Below are 15,196 nucleotides of genomic sequence, written 5' to 3' on the forward strand. Positions count from 1 at the left end.
GTATACATGAATAATTATTCAATCTAATTGATCATATTTTAACATATAATAATTTTATTTTGTATTATATTCTCATTATTGATTACTCATACTCGCATACGCTGGTTCAAAACAATTTAGTTATTGAATAATATTCACACAAAACATTTTTATTATTCATGAGCATAGATAAATATATAAACATAGTGTGAGGGAGGGGGTACAGAGGCGCCATGATCCCCGCAAAAATGACCTCCGAACCTCAGGATTTGCAGAATTACCTCCAGGCCCCGCAAAACTGGTCTCCCCGCCTCAGTGATGTCACCAAGCCTCCCGCCATTCTGTCTCCACGCCCCGCATTTTGGCTCCAATAAAAAAATATTTGGCTTTTATTTCCACCAAGAACCTTTTTTAAAAAAATTCTCAACATGAAATAGTTCAGAATGATACATTCACATTTTGTATTAAAAAGTGAATTTTAATTGAGATTAAAGTCTTGTATTTTGTTTTTCTAAATTTCACAAATTCCTTAAATTGTGAAGAACTATTTCAGTTTTGTATAAAGATAGAAAATGTTCTATTATTTTAGAAGGGTCTCATATACGAATCAAATAATATCAGCGGCAATTTACAAAACAAGGTAGTTTTTGTGAAATCCTTGTATTTGTGATTTTATCGTATGCTTTAGAAAATATTGAAGAACTATTTTTTTAAAAATTAAAACAAAGAATTAAAATAATCTAAATATCTATTACATGCTTTACTAACAGGTTAGGGCACCTTTGTGTCATATCTTGTTGTTTTATTAAGTTAAATTTAATTCTAAATAGTTTTTCTTTTAGCGAGAGAATTCATTTATTTGACTGAAAAAATTGATATACAGAGGTGGGGGGGGGGGTGCAAAAACTCATATATTATAGGACAGATCCTCATTAATTTGCATTTTTATGATAAAATGTAATGCTAAGTTAATAAAATCTTCAAATCATGATGACTTCAAAAATATTGGATAAGTTATTTATAAAGGTCGTCTTTTACTCATTCCATCTTTATGTAAACTTTATGTAAACTCCAGAACAATTGAATGAATTAACATGTCAAAATTGTTGATTAAACGGTTCTTTAAACTATGACGGAGTCTACTATGAAGAGATGTATTTTGATATTTGTTTGGTTAAGCCGATAAATTTAAACAAAAAATAAAAACAACAAGTGGAGACCAAAATGCGGGGCATGGAGACAGAATGGCGGGAGGCTTGGTGACGTCACTGAGGCTGGGAGACCAGTTTTGCGGGGCCTGGAGATAATTCTGCAAATCCTGACGCTCGGAGGTCATTTTTGCGGGGATCATGGCGCCTCTGCACCCCCTCCCTCACAGTGTAGATAGCATCACCCAGAATTGTACAGTCCATGGTGAACTCACACTTCTAGAGGTCAAAGTGTACTTCAATGACAAGCGGTGTGGTTGGAGTTTTAATAAATTTCATCATAATGATGTACCACTGACGATTTCATTTTTGTTTAGCATTTTTATCTTTCTGAATTCTCAAGGCTAAAGGCTATTGTAAACATTTAATGTAAAAATAATGAATTGAATATAAATTAAAGGTCATATTATTATTTTAAGTTCATGAAGTACTTTAAATTTTTCCATATTTAAGTTTCATAGTGACAAGTTAATTGGAGAAAGACTAAACAAAACTAAATTTAAATTTCTCCCTACAGAACTCAGGTACACCGCATGTACAGGGGCGTACGAGAGCAAAGTGACAGATATCTACCTTTTTCTGGATTTTTGTACTATCATCATAGTTCATCATATATAATTTATATATTATTTAATTTAATTCAGCTCTATTAAACTAGTCGGACATATATTGGATTAATTATAAGTTAATTATTAGTTTAAATAAGTTTTCTACAAAAATGACAATTAAGAATATATTTTTTAAACATTAATTTTTCCGCAAGAACATGATGTGTTTGTAATGATCAAAAATTGGACAATATTTTAAGGTTTGATTTTTTAAATCGCCTTTAAAAAAATCTACATATATAAACCCTTTACCCATTACCGAAAAATTTATTTTGCCATTGCTGTACAAATGTTTGCGGATATTTTGCCTTAAAAACCGATTAGAATGAAATATTTCCTATCGAGTTTATGCATAGAGAATAGAATATATATTAGAGGGGAATTTAGTTTATCTCTCAGGATGAATTTTTTTAGTCCCTCTCAGCCTGAAAGGGAGTTCTAAGTGTACAAATCATGTAAATGTTCACAAATTATATGCAGTAGATTTATACATTAACCCTATCTCCGCTGGGGTACTTGAAAACCAGGATACGCTGGGGGGGGGGTCAATTTGACCCCCCCCCCTCTAAATCCCATGTTTTATGTCCAAATATGACAAATGATACATCATTAGAAAGCTCTTGTGCTCTACTTTTAGAATCTGCAAAAATATTTGCAAATTTGAAAAAGGTTATATAGCATAAATATGTGAAGTACACCTGCAGTATGGAAACAGTACAACAAAATGGCCGTTTTACACTTTTTTCGAGTAAATTCCCCTCTAATAAATATTCTATTCTCTATAAGTTTATGCCACTTATCGATATTTTTCTTGTACATGTGATACACATGTGGTACGATCATTACAGTGTTATTATCGTTTTCATTTTTTATATAATTCATGAATAATTAATAATTATGGATCAAGTTTAAAAGTGAAGTTTAAAATATTCTACGACTATTATGTAGATATACGTATGTTAAGATTGTAATGACCGGTTTGTCTTATAAACTATAGATAAAAAAGTAAAGCAAAGTAAAAAAAGTTTATTTATGAAATTTATATAACAAAAGCATAAAAAATTAAGCGTTTTTCTGGAGAAAATATTAAAAAACCTCTAAAAGTAAAGGTTGTGGGAATATTTCCCCCAATTCTAAAAAATATAAAAATAGAAATAAAAGAAAAAGGAAAGTTGCATATTTATTGTTTTTTAGAAATAAAAATTATAGATTTATTTGTAATGTTTAAAAAAAAGTAAAAAAAAACTTTATGGAGTGTGAAAGAGATAGGTTCTATGAAAAATGGTCATTTTTAAGCATCTTTTTAATTCGCACCGTTTTTTGACATCCTTAATGTTTGATTATATTTTTTATTCTTTTTATTCTTTTCTTTGTAAAGTCCTCTTTGCTTTAATCGATTCTTTTGCAAACAAAATTATTCGAAACAAGATTGTATTTATAATTGCAAGCTTTTATATTTTAGAAACGATGATAATTTGTCTAAATTAAAGGGAGTGTTCGCGAAAAATGAAAGGAGGTATAGGCTTAATGCGATAAAAAAGCGCTTTTGATCGCTAATAATCTTACTTCTATCTGTTGCCTATAAGGAGAAAATTGTTAAAGACGTCTCATACCGAATAACTTAGCGCCCATACAAATTCAGAAAATTGCAACATATGACTTAGACCGTAAAAAAATCAATTTAATTCCAAACAAATCATTCAGATATTACAACCTATAGTCATCGATTATCTTTCTTTATATTTTATAATATTTTTTAATTGATTTTTTTCGAATTTGATTATTTCTCTTGTCTCTTGCGCAACTATCTAAGAATGCCGCGCACCACTCACATTTTTCGAAATCCGTTAAACACGTTTTCTTAAAAAAATGTTACTTTTTGAGCATGTTACTCTGATAGTTGCATGATCTGAGCCGGTTCAACTGTATACATATATGCATTCAGTCGTACCGTCCAGTCTTGACGTATTATCGTATTTGCGATTGAATTCATTATTTAATTATCGTATTTATTGGGACAATCTGTAGGGGCCGGATCTTACCATTTTCAGGTGAGCTACAATTTTTTATTTGTGTTATTTTTTAATCTATTCATGTCTATCTATCTTTAAATCACTCTCTATCGAGATTCGAAAAATCAATAATTGAAATTTAATTTTTTATTTTATTATAGCTATTCAACCAAAACTAGAATCTACACGGTCTTCCAATGAACATGCAACAACTGAAAAGTCGTCTTTGACTTATTACAGTTAATGAATGGCAAACTATATTTTGAAATAAAAAGATGTTAGTTTTTTATGTTAGTTGCATGTTAATTAGTTAATTATAACCTTCTAATTTAAGATTTTGATATAAGGTTTTAAGTTCCGACTGATGACTGATTTTTACAAGTTTATTATTTATCTAACTATACCGAGTCTGTTATTGTTGGACTTTTTTTGTTAGTTATTTTTAAAATGGATAAACCGGTTTGGCCTAAAGATTTACACCCTCAGATTGCAAAGATGTATATATTAGAAAATTTAAGTTTGTTGCAAAGACTCAATTCCTTTGTTGTAGGGCCTGCCATGGCTTGAGAGATGGTTCATGATGGTAGTTTAGAATATTTTTGTTTTCAAATTACGAAATTGCTTTCAAACAAAATTATTAATATTAATTTTCGAAAAATGGCGCGAAGTGTCCTTAAACCATAAAAAGTTTAAAATTAAAGTGCTAAACGGTGTGTTATTTGTCCTATAGAAATCATGAAATATTACTGTCAAATGTTGTGCCAATTTTTAATAATGTTTCTTTTAAGCTGTTTGTTTAAATATCTAACTTATTCAGTAACTTTGAATGTTTGAATAAAATTATTGTTTTTTGAATTTTTTTAACTTTTGCGTGAGTAAAACTTTTTTTCTGGATAAAATTGTATTTGAGTTGCGAAGCGGAACTGAAGTATTACAGTATTAAAGTAAAACTGCAGTCCTCGGTTGCTGCACACACACGGAGGTTTCATGACTTCATGAGGACGTTTAAACATAAACCTCGTAACTTCTTTACTTCCAAGGTCAAAAATTTCATTGATTTTTTATGTGAAAGATGGTTCCCATGTCAGGCTTTGACAACCGTCTTGTGTTCACATCAGCGCCCAGAGACAGTACACTGCAGTACAAAAGATGTGTACACTTCTGAAATAACTTTCCTTGCATTATAATCCTTGATAAAATCAAACAAGGCAAAGTATTCTAATACGTAAAGGAACAATTAGAAATATATCTAAATATATCTGAATTGAATTACAGTTTGAATGGCATTTTGCAACTAATTAAAGGAATTGAGTCTTTGCCACAAACTCAAATTTTATAATCTGTATATCTTTGAAACCTGAATGTGCAACCTTATATATTTCAAACTTATATTGTTTTATCTAACAGAAATTAGAATTCATACTTTGAAATATCTAAGGTATATGTATATATATAGGAATTAGAAGAACAGAGTTTGTGGCAAAGACTCAATTCCTTTACATACTCTTGGACATTAAGTGTACTTTCATTGTTTCAATCATTTTATCCTTGACGGTAAATATCCCCCTGGACTAACCAGAGGGGGGGGGGGGAGATATGTTCGGTTTTCTTAATTTAGATTTAACCATTCTTTAAATTACACAGTTGTCCTATATACTTTTACATTAAAAACGTATCCACCGACAAAAAAAGTATAAAAGAGAAAAGCCAAAAATGTTTAATTGGTCAAATTGTGATTGAATGTCACAGATTACTGCGATATGAACCACACTGTTAAATCTGAGTGAGATAGAAGTTTTCTGATCCCAATATCTTTGTAACCAAATGTCGTAGACCTTAGATATTTCAAACTATGAATTCTGTTGGATCAAATAATATAAGTTTGAAATATCAAAGGTTTGCACCATCAGGTTGCAAAGAAATAGTGGTTCTTTGATTCGAATTCAGCCTATACATGACAGTGACACCACTTTCATTTTTCGTGATTTGTCCCTTGTAGGGGGTAAATTGGGTATTTTATTAATAATTTTCCTTTCTCTTGCTTTTACCCAAACAGTTGAAGTGAAATTGATTAATAAGTTGAATTATGAAATGTGCAACAAAAGTGCATTTAATCAATTTCACATTAACATTTATAAAACTGGGAATTCAGATTTTGCAATGTTTAGGGCTTATAAAAGATTATAAAATATGTTAATAATAATGTTTTTAAAAATTTATAATTCTTAAAGATATTTGTTTTAAATCAAGAGATTTATTACACACTAGCTGTAGTGCCCGGCGTTGCCCGTGGAATTTTTTGAATAAAATTTCGATTTTTGAAAAAAAATATTTTTTTAGTCTATGTTACCCCCTGGATACCCCTGGGTTCCCTAAAAAATTCAGCCCATTCGATCCAGCCGTTTTGTCGGCCATATGGAACATATTACTAAATGTATTGTTTTATTATATAGATTAGCAATGTAAACATGATATTTTAATTTAGTTTAAAATTTTTAAACAAATTATCTATAACAACTAACATTGAAACATAAAGGAAGGGCCTGTTGGGGGGGTTCACGTTTTTTTCAAATTTATATTTGCACCTCAGTAATATTTATTCTCTTAAGATTTCAAAATGTTGGAACTGTGAAATGTCACATTAAATGTAGATGGTAGATGTCTGATATAACAATTTCAACCTATAATTTCAGACCATTAAATGATTCTAATTTATAGTCTTCATTTGATCCTAGCTGATACTTGATCCTAGCTGATATCTTGATCCTAGCTGATACTTGATACTAGCTGATACTTGATCCTAGCTGATATTTGATCCTAGCTAATACTTGATCCTAGCTGATACTTGATCCTAGCTGATTCTTGATCCTAGCTAATACTTGATCCTAGCTGATACTTGATCCTAGCTGATCCTTGTGTGTAAAGTCAAAACTAAGAGAGCTACGAGATCACAAAGTCGTAATTGTAACAATATTTTACCTTTTCTATCTATTTGTTGATTTCTAAGAATAAAATATTTATCTTTATTTATAGATATTTATTCGTTTAAGACAGGTAAAGTTATTCTTTTTCCATTTTATTCAGAAAAGAAAGTTAAAATATATAAATTTCATCAATGTTAAATGTCTCAAATATTTTTTCGAAAATTTTCCAAAGTATCAGGTTTAAAATATATTTATAATAGATCTGTGAAATTTTCATTTATTACATCTCCGTTTTTTAAATGTCAATCAAAAAAATGCCATATCTTAAATCAATAAAATCTATGAATCTGAAAATGTAATCACGCAATATAAACTTCTAAATGTAGCCGCATGGCTCGTTTATGTTTTGTCTTATAATAGGGATATCTCCCCCTCAGTGTTGTAGAATTTAGTCAAAAATCTTTTTTATGATATTTAGCAATATTGGTAATGATAAACATCGAGAAAAAACTTACTCACAATAAAAACACATTTCAATGAGACAAATCAAGTTTAGCAAGATGTTTCCTGTTTAAACTGGAAATGTTCGAGACCCAATCTAAATAATAAATTATATATCGGAAAGTAAAGAATGGTTTATCCATGGTTTCGTGACTAATCTAAATATCAAGGCTTAAATTCAGACAAGGAACTGCTTTCACAGAGAAACATATATCACACAAAAATTCAAATTTTTATCTCTTATGCTAATTAATTAGTATCTAAGGGAGGATAAACGGAATGATGGGTTTAACAAGGGTAAAAATAATCTTCATTCTGTAATATTTTTACAATTTTTTAGAATCTGGGGAAGGGTATATATAACCTTGCATTGTCTATGTGAAAATGTTCATAAAGAGCCTAACAATTATCGTACAGAACAAAATAAAAATAGTTTTGGAGTTCGCTCGATATCTAGTTTTTGTAACAAACACTCTATGGTCCAAAAATATAATTTAGATTATAAAGGTTTTGAATACCCCTGGCCCACTTTGCGGAATAAAGGTTTTGAATACCCAGCCCTGGCCCACTGTGCGGTTATAAAGGTTTTGAATACCCCTGGCCCACTGTGCGGTTATAAAGGTTTTGAATACCCCTGGCCCACTGTGCGGTTGTAAAGGTTTTGAATATTCAGCCCTGGCCCACCGTGCGGTTATAAAGATGTTGAATACCCCTGGCACACTTTGCGCTTATAAAGGGTTTGAATACCCCTGGCCCACTGTGCGGTTAAAAAGGTTTTGAATACCCCTGGCCCACTGTGCGGTTATAAAGGTTTTGAATGCCCCTGGCCCACTGTGCGGTTATAAAGGTTTTGAATATCCCTGGCCCACTGTGCGGTTATAAAGGTTTTGAATATCCCTGGCCCACTGTGCGGTTATAAAGGTTTTGAATACCGTTGGCCCACTGTGCGGTTATAAAGGTTTTGAATATTCAGCCCTGGCCCACTGTGCGGTGTCCTACATCATTTCAACTTCTTTGAGACGGTTTATCTTCCCTTCAAGTTTTCATCAATTAAACACAATTTTAGACATAAAAAAATATTAAAACATTTTAAATTATTAGTTTACATAAATAAATTCACTTTAAGTTCTAAAATGTATTCGTGAAGGGAAAAGTTATTTTCCATCAAATGTCGTCTTCCTTTTAATTAATCAAACAATCAATTTTTGTTCGAAACACGGATCTTTTGTAATATGTTTTCCAATCTAAATATATCAACAAACATAGGCAAGTGTCATAAAATTGATTTTGATGTCTAAAATTGTGTTGAAAGGGTTAAAACACTGGGGAGATGACCTGTTGCAGGGAGTTGAACTGATGCACGACACCGGTTCAAATTGAAGAGAAGTAGTTTTACTTAGTCTACGTAGTTTAACTACTTATTGTTATTCATAAAATTTGGTCTCAGGGCAAAAATAAAGTTCCAGGATCTATTTAACAAAAGAAAAGTTTTTAAACATTTTCCTGCTTTACCAATATACGTAGTGTTAAAGGGACTGTAAGCGTAATTCAAGTGACCCTACCCTGCTAAGATGGCTATGTACCCTTTAAACCTTTATCTGATCAATAATGTCGAACACACTGTCGATTTTTCAAGCTTGAAAGTGCTTATTTCTGATAATTACTATGTGCTGTCCTGCAGTAGAAATGAACAAGTCACTTTTGTAGGAAACCCACTATTTTAAATAATTTAAGGCCACTATTGTAAATCGGCCACATTTTTTAGAGGGTCACTTGAAATTATACGTACAGTCTCTTAAAGTACTATTTTGCAACTAAGGCCGGCTGGTGGTATTTTAGGCCCGGATAGTGTCAAAACAAGAATAGCAGTAACAACAAAAAATAACGTACACTAAATATAAAATCTTTAAAACATTTGAAATGCTAAAGTTGATCGCAAATATTTGAAATGTTTGCCAAAGTCCCAATAAACACGTGGGCACTTTTGATTATTTCGTTTTATCTCACAAAGATCCAGACTTCTTCTGAAAATTTCATCTATTTTCAAGGTTGGGTTGACTTTAATGTTTCTAACTCACTTATATTTTTGTTTACACTAGACCTATAAAGATATAAAGTAAAATTCTCCTTGATTTTTGGCTTGAGAGCTTGCAACCTTTGGATATGCTACAGGGTTACCCAAAAAAGGATGAGACTTAATAACGATCTCAAACACTTATAAATTTGATTGATTTGAAGACTATATTTAGTGCAGTTGTCTTTGAAATCTTATCCTTTTTGGGTAAAACTTTCATTTTGTCATTGTAAGTATGAAATAAAGCAATTAAACCTTTTAATCTATATCCCGTGTATCTTTCATAACATTAGCCAATGCAAGTTTTTTCTAGATTAATACGATTTCAATCATTTTTTTATCTGGAATTTTGATTTCTAACAAAATTGCAAACATTACAAAATATACGCACGGTAAATACATTTATGCAAAGGAAAAGCATTAAATTGTTTATTGTTTTATGACGTTAAGTCGGCTATGGTAATGTTACCAAAGTATGAGGAAAGAAATTGAGCCTTTGTAACAAACTCTATTTTCTAATTTCTATATCTTTGGAACTCGAAGATTTCAAACTATAAATTCTGTTAGATTTAATAGCCTAAGTTTGAAATATAAAAGGTGTACACCATCAGGCTGATGGATATAGGGATTAGAAAATTTCAGTTTGTGGTAAAAAACTCAATTACTTTAGGGTAAATTAGTGTTATGTGTTGTATGTAGGGCTGGGTATCCCTTTTAATTGTTTCTTTCAAAACGATCATTTTTGGAATCGTTTTGCTTAAAAAGCTAAACGATTCTATTTTCAAAACAGTCATTTGAAATTTTTAAACACGCTTATTTTGAAATTTTTCAAAACGATCGTTTCTTTATTTTCCAAAATTTATTAAACGAGTTTTAAAAAAACAAAAAGTGCTCATCACTTGTTGTGTTTAGTATCTAACTCCATATATAGAATAAAAAGTACAAATCTGTATAAGATATGTATTATATACTTTATACTTAAATTCTACACAAGCCTTAATTTTAGTTCTTCTGTCTTTTTTGCATATTTTTGTTAAGAATGGTCGTTTTTGTTAATTTGGGATAGAATTGAGTTTTTGTAACATTAATATAATATTTTTTCAAGAATAATGTTGTCAAAGAAAGTTTTCCTTTGCTAGGTTTAACCCTATTCGCGGCTGGGGGTCTCTGTGACCCCCCCCCCTGAGATAACTCAAGAAGTATTGGTCTGAGGCTGTTCAATTTTTTTTGACGTTTTCTCACTAACACATGCCCCTCACTTTAGGCTAAAAGCGGGGTTTTGCTACCTTCTTCCTGAGTCCTCAGGCATCATACTGCATGAATACCTTATTTTACCTTTACCCGACTAAATCTATATTAAATCTACTTCCGGTCATTGGATTTATACTTTGTATAGCTCTTTGAAAAGCTTTGAACAAAAGAAAGAAGATTGCACAATTGCAAATTTTCCATAGTTCTTTTGCACAGATGCCTGTAAAGAGGATTTGCACATTTTCAGTTTTCTTGAATAAACAAGTAGTTTCTGAAAATTTTGCAAATATTTTTGCATATTTTAATTTGCCGTGGTAAGAGCTTTTCAAAAATGTATAATTTATCATGTTTCGCGCACTTTTTGTTTTTGCACATTTTTTTGCTTGATAGCGTTAAATTGCAATAAATATTTTGTCTTGAGAATCTTGGGATCTCCATCTTTTGAAGATATACGGATTAATTTAATCCCACTTTGATATCTCGTGGTGATCATACTCTGCAGGTAGTGATGGGCAATAGCTATATTTGTTTTACACAGTTACTTTAAATATTTTTAGACTTTTAAAGGTTTTCCGACAATCTAAGAAGGGTGAAGTTTGCTTTTATCAAACATGAACATTTGTTATTCTAAAATAAGGCAAAAATTAATCAAAAATATCGTTTTTGCCTTATATTTTCTTCTAGGGTAACAAATTTGCATGTTTTATAAAAGCAAACTTCTACAGAATAAAGTGTTGTTGTCGCTAAGGAACAAGATTCTGACGATGAACAGATAGACAAGGAATAACCCTCAAATCAAAATCGATAATGCAGAAAACTCTTTATTTCCTAAAAAAAATGAAATGAATAATGATAAATAATTATTACAGGGTTTACAAATTTATAATGAAAAGATTCTTACGATCTATTTTCCTATTCGTGGGACTATCTGTCGAAAAGTCCGAAGACGCTTTTTATACATTAAAACTTCTGAAAAGATNTATGGAAATATAGATCAAATGTTCAAGATCAACAATATTCCTCCCAAAAGTGTTTATGGAAATGTAGATCAAATGTTCAAGATCAACGATATTCCTCACAAAAGTGTGTATGGAAATATAGATCAAATGTTAAAGATCAACGATATGCCTTACAAAAGTGTGTATGGAAATATAGATCAAATCTTCAAGATCAACAATATTCTCACAAAAGTGTGTATGGAAATATAGATCAAATGTTTAAGTTCAACAATATTCCTCCCAAAAGTGTGTATGGAAATATAGATCAAATGTTAAAGATCAACGATATTCCAAACAAAAGTTCACTTATTTATAAAACAAAACAAGCAAGAAGATTGAAAATTGCATAAGATGACAATGACGTCGCGATGCATTGAGGATTACATAATAAACTATTATTTGCAGATATGCTTAACGATTTGAACTCCAAGAACTTTGACGGCCGATTTTTCCACACATGATTGTTCAATTCTTTCTTGTTTGTTTTTTTAATTAAAATATTATGTAAATCTAAGAAATTCTAATATTCAAACGTAAGAAGACTTCAGGGTTTAATATTATTTAATCAGAAAATAACTATTTCTGTTAGTAGGCTTGTACGGTTTTATTATTCAAAAGGTTTTTATTCTTTTTATTGTGAATATTTTTGATAAAAAAAGTAAATATTTAACCCTGGTTGATTTCCCCTGGATTTCTCCTGTTACAGCTTGTGTATAGTGTATACTAGTATACTAGTGCTAAACTATACTTTAGTGTGAACAGACTTTAACGCCAGACACACTTTCTACTCACTCACTCACTTACTGGCTCTATCAGTAACCCACTCCCAGGAACCAGTTTACTCATATATCAATCACTTAATTACTATCCCTCTAGCTCACTCAGTCACTAGCTAACTCACTCACTAGATCACTTAGTCACTAGCTCACTCAATCACTAACTTACTCACCCTCTAGCTCACTCAGTCACTAGCTCACTCAGTCACTAGCTCACTCACTAGCTCACTTACTAGCTCACTCACTCACTAGCTCACTCACTCACTAGCTCACTCACTCTCTAGCTCACTCACTCACTAGCTCACTCACTTACTAGTCCACTCACTTACTAGCCCAATCACTAGCTCACTTACTAGCTCACTCACTCACTAGCTCACTCACTCACTAGCTCACTCACTCCCTAGCTCATTCAATCACTAGCTCACTCACTTACTAGCTCACTCACTAGCTCAATTACTAGCTCACTCACTCACTAGCTCACTCAGTCACTAGCTCACTCAATCACTAGCTTACTCAGTCACTAGCTCCCTCAGTAACTAGCTCACTCAGGCACTAGCTCAATCAGTCACTAGCTCACTCAGTCACTAGCTCACTCAGTCACTAGCTCACTCAGTCACTAGCTCACTCAGTCACTAGCTCACTTACTTACCAGCTCACTCACTCACTAGCTCACTCACTCACTAGCTCACTCACTCAATAGCTCACTTATTTACTCACACTGTAGCTCATTTACTAGCTAATGCACTTATTACCTCTCTCCCCGCCAGCTCACTAATTTGAAAAATCCTAAAAATTAAAGATTTAAAACTCGTCCAAAGCGGCTGTAACAACATTTTTTTGTGAATTCCCCCTTTAAGACGTACTTAAATATATCATTGGTTTCTACTTTTATACACAATCAACAAATGACTGTTTTCTCACTTAATTTGTTTTCTAAGCACATCAAAATGCATATATTTGAAACGCAATTTGGTAAATTTGGTAAATTTGTTAATCTTTTAAAGGAAATTAAACTTTTTTCTCTTTGTTTTCTTCACATTTGTTACTAATTCATGTATCTACATGGAATGTATATCGCATATAAAATACATTTGTTACTAATTCATGTATCTACACGGAATGTATATTATATATAAAATACATTTGTTACTAATTCATGTATCTACACGGAATGTATATCATATATAAAATACATTTGTTACTAATTCATGTATCTACGCGGAATGTATATCGTATATGAAATACATTTGTCTACATATATTCAAATCAAATCGAATGATAATTATATCTATATAAATATTCAGTCTGTTTGTATTTGTTTCTTTATATATTTTTTATGTTTGACCTTGACCTATTTGTATGACATTTGTTTTGATTTTTAAGTTTTATGTTGAGTAGATATAGACATTTATCGGGGAAAGATAGTTTCCAGGCGAAGCCGGGATTCCAAGCTAGTTATCAATAAAACAATGAGAAATTATCAAAATTAAGAAATGACGCAAAACAGACAAGCAATGACCCTCGAGAGAACGGAAATTGCGTAAAGTTCAGATTCTTATCAAATTTACAGTTCAGCAGGGTTAAATGCGTCATAAAATAATTTCAGCAACATGTGGAATGATGAAGGTGATACTTGTTATCGCCAACTTAAGCTTTAGAGCTACCTAACTATTAATTTATTCCTGATATTCTTTAAATTTAAAACAAGGATGTTTGGTACTTTCCCCAAGGGTGTTTTCTCAGGTGGCAATTGCCCAAATGTGCAATTTACCAAACGGCAACTTCCCAAATCCCATCCTGTCTGCAGCGCTCGGCCCCCCATTGTAGCCAGCAGTACAGCGCCTCCGAAAGCCTAACCTAACCTTTGGGAAGCCACTTAGAAAATTGCGCTTTTGAGAATTTGCCACGTGGAATACTGAAATACCCAATACTTTAATGTAAAAACGTTCTTCTCATTTTATTTTAAGAACAAAAATAAAAGTGTAAAAAGCTATATAAACTTATTCAAAATGTTAAAATATGAGTTCTTCCATAAATTATATTTTTAACTTTAAAAAAAATAAACCTTCCTTTATCCTCTAATCTTAAAGCTTCCTTTCTCTTCTAATCTTAAACCTACCCCTTTAATCTTAATCCTTCCCTTTTCACTTAATCTTAGTCCTTCCTTTTTCCCTTAATCTTTTAATCCCATTCCCTTTTCTTTTAATCTGAACACATCAGTATTCCCTTAATATAATTCAACTCCCCCCCCCCTCATTTTCCCTTTTGTTCCACTCTGCAGATTTCCATATTAAAGGGTGGAGCTGGGTTTAATCCAAGAAACTAATTTTCTCCTTCCTCAACTACATTTTTATGCACAGGGTGTCCCAGATGTGAATACTGGCAAATTTTGCGATATTTCGAACTAATCCAACTGTTAAAACAACAGTTCTCGTTCAAAATAAAAAAAAACATGGCAAACGTTTTTAAAAGATATACCATTCAAATACTTGTTAACCTCATTTTTTATTGTCAACAATTATGCTGTAAAAAAAATAATCTCTGGATGAAATCTTAGTCGATTTATCAAAAACCATGGTAACAACAATAAAAAGGCGCGTGGTATGAAAAATAACATTAATTAGAAAAAAGTTAATCTTCCAGTTATTGCCTAAACTGTTTTCAGGCTTTTCCAATAATTTTAGCAAAAAGCTAATTTTAGTCTTTCGGAGGAAAGGGTTAATGCAAATTTTTAGTCTTGAATACCGTGTAGTGTACAGTGGGCCATGATGTGTATAAAGTAGATATAAAGTGTCATTCAGGAAAATCATAGACCTTGACAGATACTACAGGGACTTGAAAACTAAAACTAAATTTTTTTTTTCA

The sequence above is a fragment of the Eurytemora carolleeae genome, unplaced genomic scaffold (assembly GCF_000591075.1).
Source record: "Eurytemora carolleeae unplaced genomic scaffold, Eaff_2.0 scaffold330, whole genome shotgun sequence".
In the NCBI taxonomy this organism is placed as follows: domain Eukaryota; kingdom Metazoa; phylum Arthropoda; class Copepoda; order Calanoida; family Temoridae; genus Eurytemora; species Eurytemora carolleeae.